We start from the raw sequence: 8,248 nt of genomic DNA, 5'->3' as shown, positions 1-8,248 counted from the left end.
TGTGTTTATTGGCTAATATTACCACAGTGCACTCAATTACTTTAACTTTGCATTAAAATTACTTCCTAAATTATTTACTAATGGAAAATTACATGCTTTCAACTGTATAGCATACACTAGAACTGAGAAACAGTTTTATCGCAGACTCCTTTTATTGCATACTGTTTGCAATTGCATATTAGCATGTGCATAAATCACATTTTGCATGTGCATAAATTCTCATTACTTAACTTTTAGGTTCATGCATTTAAAATTTGTTGTTCCTCACCACTGAAAATGTCAAAAGTCACTAACACACAAATGGTTATAACATAAAATGTACAAATTTCAACATACAATGACTTAGTACACACTAAATCTAATCAAATAACATGCAATATAACACAATCATACTTAGGATTCTAAGAGAAGGGATAGACATATTCAACATAAATCAAATAAACTATTTGCCATTTCAAGCAAATATTAAATAGTGCACAAATCCCTACTTATATAGTACTTTTTATAGACAGTCTAGGTATGTTTCCATCCAAAGTTGTGAATTTAACTTATACGGATATCTTAACTTGTGTAGAAATTGGAATAGCACTTAAAACATTTTTTTTAATAACGTGTATCTTGGTGTTACATAATACATGGATGGAATCATAGCTACTGTAAACTTTCTGTGAATGGGAAAAAACAGCATGAACATTCCTGCACTTCCTTCGTTGTTCGGTTTAAGGGTACGTTTACAAGACAGCAGTTGTACTAAAAAGTTTTCCTTTTTGCATTTTCACAAAGTTTTGTGTACAGACGACAACGTCGTCAAACAATCCCTGTTCACATGGATCCACAAAAACGACTTAAACACTAATTATGCATGCCAGGCCTGTAGTTAGCGCTGTCACTTTGTAAAGAAACACTACGCGCATGCACACATATGCATTGACTGAACTCAAAATATGCACGCACATGATGTCACAGTTTTCAAAAACTTGTACTTTGAAACCAGAGTTTGTGTTTTCAGGCCCCCCAAACACCGCTGTCATGTAAATGAACAGCCAAAACCCATCCAATTTGTTTTCAATTTTTCGTTTTCCACCCCCTAAAATGACATGCAGGTGAGTTAATGATAATGATGAATTTGTTTCAACTACTCCTTTAAATTTCCTTTATGTTTCTCTAACAAAACTGTCCATCTCTGTCAAAATCAGATCAACTCTAATAAGAGCCATGTGGGAAAAAAACGAAGTTAAAAGCTCAATGGAGAGATACGACGCTATCTATAGTTCTGGGCTGCATTTGCTGCTTATCTTTAGACAGGAAACGCTGTAGTCAGAAGACTGACATCACTTAGGCTGGAGTGTGCATATGAACACACACACACACACTAACTGAAGTGATCACTAACCAGAAGTCTCCTGTCTGGAGTCTCTCTTGCTCAGCAGGGTAAAGCTTTACAGGATTTACTCAACAGATATTAAATCAAACAGAATTATTCTGAACCCTTAGGAACGTAAAGTTGTAAATCTGATCAAATGTTAGGAAGAATAAAAGATATTAAATTCATGACTTCTCTTTAACCCACTTCTCGCTGAGGTCAGCCATAACTTGTGCACATATTAGTTACTTATCATCACTTAAAAAAGCTTTTATTCCACCGGTAAATTTATCACTGCTTGAATTGCAATGTATCCGGCTATGCTGAAAAAATCATTTCATACACATAATCAAGTGTAGTGGTTCTCAATTGGTGTTTCAGTTCTGACAGCAGAGAAAAAAATGCTAAATGCAAAAACTAAATGCAACTATGTTGCAAAAAAAAAAATCAAAGTTTTAAATAAAGCAAAATTATTGGTGTTTTACAACAAAAAATGCTATTTCAGTCTTTCAATCAAAAGAGTTGTGAACCATCATTTTGGAATGGGACTTCAGAGCATTCATTTCGAATCATTCAACTTGCAAATTGATTCACGAATCCGCTCCGAAGTTCGATCTGAATTAAATAATTCATGATACACCAAGGTCTGATCTAAAACAAAGGATTCTCGAACCAACACAAATCTACAAACATATTCAGTTAACCGGTTTACTGCTAGCTAGTAAAAACACTCCGTTAATATGATGAGCTGCACCTCAAAATACCTGTTAGATGGAAACATTACGTGCATTATAATTGAGTTTGTAGCTTAATTCACTGTATTTAAAATAGTTTGACCACTGCAATTCAGCTGGTGACAATTCAATAAGAAATCAGTTGAAAGCATCCAGTCATCTCATACCACTGAAGTGAGTGTTAAATTTATCAGTATATATTGTAATACATATTTGAAAAATTATTGTTGTATATAATTGTATTAGTATATAGAGTGATAGTCAATGTAAAAAGAGCAAATGGGAGAAGCAGATGAACACAAAAAAGCATAACAACAAAGTTAAAGAGAGTAAACTTCATCATTCAACTGAACTGTGCATGTATGTATTAAACACTTTGGCTACCTTATATGTTCTTACTTCGCCCATGTATTAAATGTGCGTCCTTGAAAGCATGCAGTTTTCTAGCATGTTTAAAGTTGCTTTGCAACGATTTGTATCGTGAAAAGCGCTATACAAATAAACTTGAATTGAATTGAATTCTAGCATATTCACTTAAATTTCTCAGGTAATATCAGTGGTATGATCTATTTCAGATGCGGCCAAAATTACAACAACGATGATTACATATACATATATTTAATTGTTTGATCAAAATTATTGCTAGGGACAATTTAGTAGTCACTGATTATTGATAGGGACATGTCCCTAGCTTCCCTATTAAATTCTACACCCTTGCAGGACATACAAAAATGAGAGTATGTTATGAGGCACGCAGTGTGCAGACTGAGTATGACTGAAAATACTGAGCATATTATGGCAAGCCTTAGTTGTATAAACAGCGTTTAGGATTATGGCTTTGATTATAATGTCCCATCAGTATTGATAGTAATTAGGCACGTCATTATAAATGGTTCTCTCAGTCTCTGGAGGGATCGTATGATCTACTTTCTTTCCTGTCACTATGCCTAAATATTTGTGACCTCAATGTTTCCAGCATGCCGTCTATTTACGGCTCATTCACAGGGCGACAATATAATTTAAAACCCATACAACAGGGGAAGGTCTACAGAGTAAGTTCCTATCCGACTCATCTGAGAACACCGATAGTTAATTGACAGAATAGACATCATTCCAAATGAGGTTAACCTAGCACTAAATGGATGACTAGTAAACAAGTTAAAGGCCCAGACATTCAGGCTGCATTGTATATCAAGATCTTGTCAACTATACAGAACATCTATCTATAAACCTTAAGCTGTATTACAAAACAATATCTTACCAGAAACTTCTTGTGTTGGGTCTTTCCTTTTATGCAGTACCATTTGAGCTCTGTAATATAAAATACAATAAAAAATGAAGTTTGCATTGTAATTTTAGGTATGTATTTCTCTTCTGTATATTTCTATACAGGATCCATATCTCCTCCTAAACTGTATTCATTATAACTTGACTACTAATTCAATGGCAAGAAAACAAACGAGATGGAAATAAAGAGCTCAAACTAGTCATTGCTCATGTTATCAAATAGTGGAAGGTTTTTGAGGGCAACAAACCAACTAACAGCATAAAACATCACAGAAGTTCATCCAATCCAGAGCTAAGACTTACTCATGTTTGTGCTGTTGATTTCCCTCCAAATGGTGCCATGATGTCACTTCCTGTATGATTATGTCATTAAGGAAGCAGCTTTTGTTATTTGAAGGGATTTTAACAAAATACTAACATGGTCAAAAGTGATTTTGAGGACAGGAAGAACATAGAAATTGTTTAATAATTGAAACAATATTCACAAGAAAACATGCATAATAAATCAAATTAAATAAAAATTAAATAAAACATGATTTCATGATACAAAATCTTGGCAAGCAGTTTTTCCCCAAGTCAGGTTGAAATATCATAGAGAATATATTGTAGCGTTCTCAGACAAGGACGAGGCGTTTTTGATGCAAAAGGGGTGTTTATTTGGGCTGCTGTCGGCCACAACCCACGCCGTACACACCCCGACTTAAGAGAGAACCGCACTTGTACCAGCGAGGCACTCTTCTGACCCCCTTCTCTCAGTTTCCCCTTACACACCCCAGGGGGTGGAGCCTCTTTCCCTATACACTTGAACATCTGCAAAAATGAATAAAGTACAACATTAACATTAAACACATTTTTTCCCACAAGACAACAACATTCTGAACACGTTACAATATGTCTGGGAGTTGCCAAAAAGGTTACTTGCCTCAGAAGGCTGACTTTACTTTAAAGGTGCTGTATGTAAGTTTTTGACTCTACTAAAACCTCTCCGATATTTTGAATTTGGACTGCAATACCTAGTTCAACCACTCTGTGTCAATCCTACATACAGCACCTTTAACACAAGTATTTAATTATCTCATGAGCCCCTGCAGTTTCATTAAGAACCTCTAGGGGTTTGTGAACACCTACTTTAGACCCTGACCTAGACCTCTGAACGAAAATTAGAGGTACCGGTGAAGAGAGAGTGCCAGCTGCCACATGTCTGCTATTAGCTAAGTGCTGGTGTTTATGGTCTGCACTGTGTTGCTCTTAAGTGGAGATGATGTCACTAACCAGCTCGAGATGGGGAAGCACTTCACACTGGGGTAAACAGTAACCAGGCAATGAAAGGCCATCCACCGCCGTGACCCTCAGCCGCGAGGAGCACGCATGACTGGACCGTTCCCATATGGACAAAAAGTGACTCCTAAAAAGCTACACCTGCATTGGTCTGTTCTTGCTGGAAAGAGACAATTTTATAATGTTGAATTAAGAAAATTGATCCTTTTTTTCTTTTCTTCTTTCTTTCTTTTTTTTTAAAGGTGGAGAGGGTAATTTTGATGTTAAAGTATCCCAGTTTAATCTGCAACATACAATGCATGTAGTACAAATACTACAGTTTGAGGTTGGTAAGATTCTTAATTTTTTTTTTGACAGAAGTCTCTTACGTTCACCAAGGCTACATTTATTTGATCAAAAATACAGTAAAAACATGAATATTGTGAAAAAATATTACAATGTAAAATAACTGTGTTCTATTGGAATATATTGTAAAATGTAATTTATTCCTGTGATGCAAAGCTGAATTTTCATCATTATTACTGCAGTTTTCAGTGTCACATGATCCTTCAGAAATCATTCTAATATGCTGATTTGCAGCTCAGGAAACATTTCATTTATCATGAATTATGATTTCTTTTTTAAAACCATGATTTTTTTTTTTTCAGAATTCCTTGATTGAAGGAAAGTTCAAAATAACATTAATTATTTGAAATATACATATTTTTTATAATATTATAAATGTCTTTACTGTAATTTTTGATCAATCGTGCTGAATCAAAATATTCACATCTTTCACATCTTCTTTTGTAAAATATTTGTAGTGTTCCATTGATTTGAGGTTTCATTCATGTCTAAATGGGTTACACATTGATTTCTGTTCCTCTTTGTTCACTACCAGAAAGTTGGATTTTGGGTAAAAACTCCACACAAACACAGCAAACGGTCCATTCCAGGCCGTACCAAGAGGCATTTCGTGTTTTTGCGTGACTGAAGTTCATATAAAAAGACTTTGTCTCATAATTTGCTTGGTTTGGATGGTGTCCATCAACGAGGGGTTTTTATTTGGTGCTTTTGGTGTGACGGACTGAACCTTCACTCACAAACCCCTTTCAATATGGTTCACATTTCTCAACTCATACTAAACGCACCATGAATCATCTGTCGTCGTAACCACTGAATACAGGCTATTGATCTATATAAACACGCTCGCATCCTCAGGCGCTTGACTTCTATCACATTCACCAACTCAGCCCACTGACAGAATGAATGCTGAAACCGTAGACAATTGAAAGCGCTCGGCGGAAAACTCTAATTTCTCTTGCTCGTGAATCTATGCGGCAGACTTCCATTTGCTAACCATTAAATGAGCCAGATTGAGATCATCTTCCAAACCGACGTCTGCCTGTCCTCCACTGAAGTTCAAACCACACAGTCGTTGAATGTGTTTATAGCTGCTGCGTTTCAGGCTCATCAATGGAAAGTGTCTTACGAGAAGTCAACACTTCTCACAAGCCATTTTACTGATGCATCTGACGCGTTTCTGAATGAAACAGGATATACCGCATGATTTCAAGTGGAAGAATGAATTGTGCCCAAAAAGAGCAGGACCATGCATTAAGAAACATTCATGTCTAAATGGGTTACACATTGATTTCTGTTCCTCTTTGTTCACTACCAGAAAGTTGGATTTTGGGTAAAAACTCCACACAAACACAGCAAACGGTCCATTCCAGGCCGTACCAAGAGGCATTTCGTGTTTTTGCGTGACTGAAGTTCATATAAAAAGACTTTGTCTCATAATTTGCTTGGTTTGGATGGTGTCCATCAACGAGGGGTTTTTATTTGGTGCTTTTGGTGTGACGGACTGAACCTTCACTCACAAACCCCTTTCAATATGGTTCACATTTCTCAACTCATACTAAACGCACCATGAATCATCTGTCGTCGTAACCACTGAATACAGGCTATTGATCTATATAAACACGCTCGCATCCTCAGGCGCTTGACTTCTATCACATTCACCAACTCAGCCCACTGACAGAATGAATGCTGAAACCGTAGACAATTGAAAGCGCTCGGCGGAAAACTCTAATTTCTCTTGCTCGTGAATCTATGCGGCAGACTTCCATTTCCTAACCATTAAATGAGCCAGATTGAGATCATCTTCCAAACCGACGTCTGCCTGTCCTCCACTGAAGTTCAAACCACACAGTCGTTGAATGTGTTTATAGCTGCTGCGTTTCAGGCTCATCAATGGAAATTCAACACTTCTCACAAGCGATTTTACTGATGCATCTGACGCGTTTCTGAATGAAACAGGATATTCCGCATGATTTCAAGTGGAAGAATGAATTGTGCCCAAAAAGAGCAGGAACATGCATTAAGAAAGTAAATATGGTTGATTTTGACGTCTTTAGCAGTCGCAATCATGCATGCAGAATTCCAACTGAACCAGGGAACGTTGACGTCGTTGACAGACACAGCGAATGTGTCATCAGCATCATAAATCATTTTTGATGACGTTCATTCGGCCAACACAAACTCTTCAGTTCACAGGCCAAAACCTTCCAGTTCACGAGTGCTACGACACATCTTGGCGTTCATAACATGCATATCCCTTCACTTTCGTTACCCCAGAAGTCTTAAAGTTCAGAGCGGCACTTGTGAAAAAGAAGTGCACTTAATAGTACTGAGTGCACACTTGTAGTGCACTTCAAATCTTAAAAGTATATTTTTAAAACACTGCACTTGCAGAAAATCTAACATCAATTCATTAAAAGGCCAATGTACTTAAAGAGTTTCATGACTATGTTTCTTAAAACACTTAAAGGGATAGTTCACCCAAAAATGAAAATTTGATGTTTATCTGCTTACCCCCAGGGCATCCAAGATGTAGGTGACTTTGTTTCTTCAGTAGAACACAAATTATGATTTTTAAGTCCAACCGTTGCAGTCTATCAGTCGTATAATGCATGGCAATGGTAACAAAATCTATGAGAGTAAAAAAAACATGCACAGACAAATCCAAATTAAACCCTGTGGCTCGTGACGACACATTGATGTCCTAAGACACGAAACGATCGGTTTGTGCCAGAAACCGAACAGTATTTATATCATTTTTTACCTCTAATACACCACTATGTCCAACTGTCTTTGGGCGCACGCACGGCATCCGGTGCGTGAGGTGTGTACGCGCTCTCACAGTCATACATCTAAACATCAAATTTTCATTTTTGGGTGAACTATCCCTTTAAGTACACTTTTAAAAATCATTTTTAGATGTTCATACACGTTCATATAGTTTTATATTAATTTTCATTTCAGTTTTAGTTTTAATTATTTTAGTACAAGAAGTTAACCTAAATTAAATGAGAAATGTTGCCTTAGCTGCTAGCTAAAATAACGTTTTTTATATTTTATTTCAGTTAATGTTTATTTCAAGTAATGATTGTTACTTAAAATAAAGATTGTAATGATTGTTTATTTCAAGTAACAAAAATGTTTTAAAGGTTTCTAATTGTAGTTTTAGTTTTTTTTTTATTATATCAAAGTAACAAGCCTGATTTTGATGTGCTATGTAACACACTAAATCAAATGTTACCAT

The sequence above is a fragment of the Sinocyclocheilus rhinocerous genome, unplaced genomic scaffold, assembly GCF_001515625.1.
Source record: "Sinocyclocheilus rhinocerous isolate Xijiao unplaced genomic scaffold, SAMN03320098_v1.1 scaffold304, whole genome shotgun sequence".
In the NCBI taxonomy this organism is placed as follows: Eukaryota; Metazoa; Chordata; class Actinopteri; order Cypriniformes; family Cyprinidae; genus Sinocyclocheilus; species Sinocyclocheilus rhinocerous.
The sequence above is the reverse complement of the archived record's forward strand: the minus strand, read 5'-3'. Positions refer to the sequence as shown.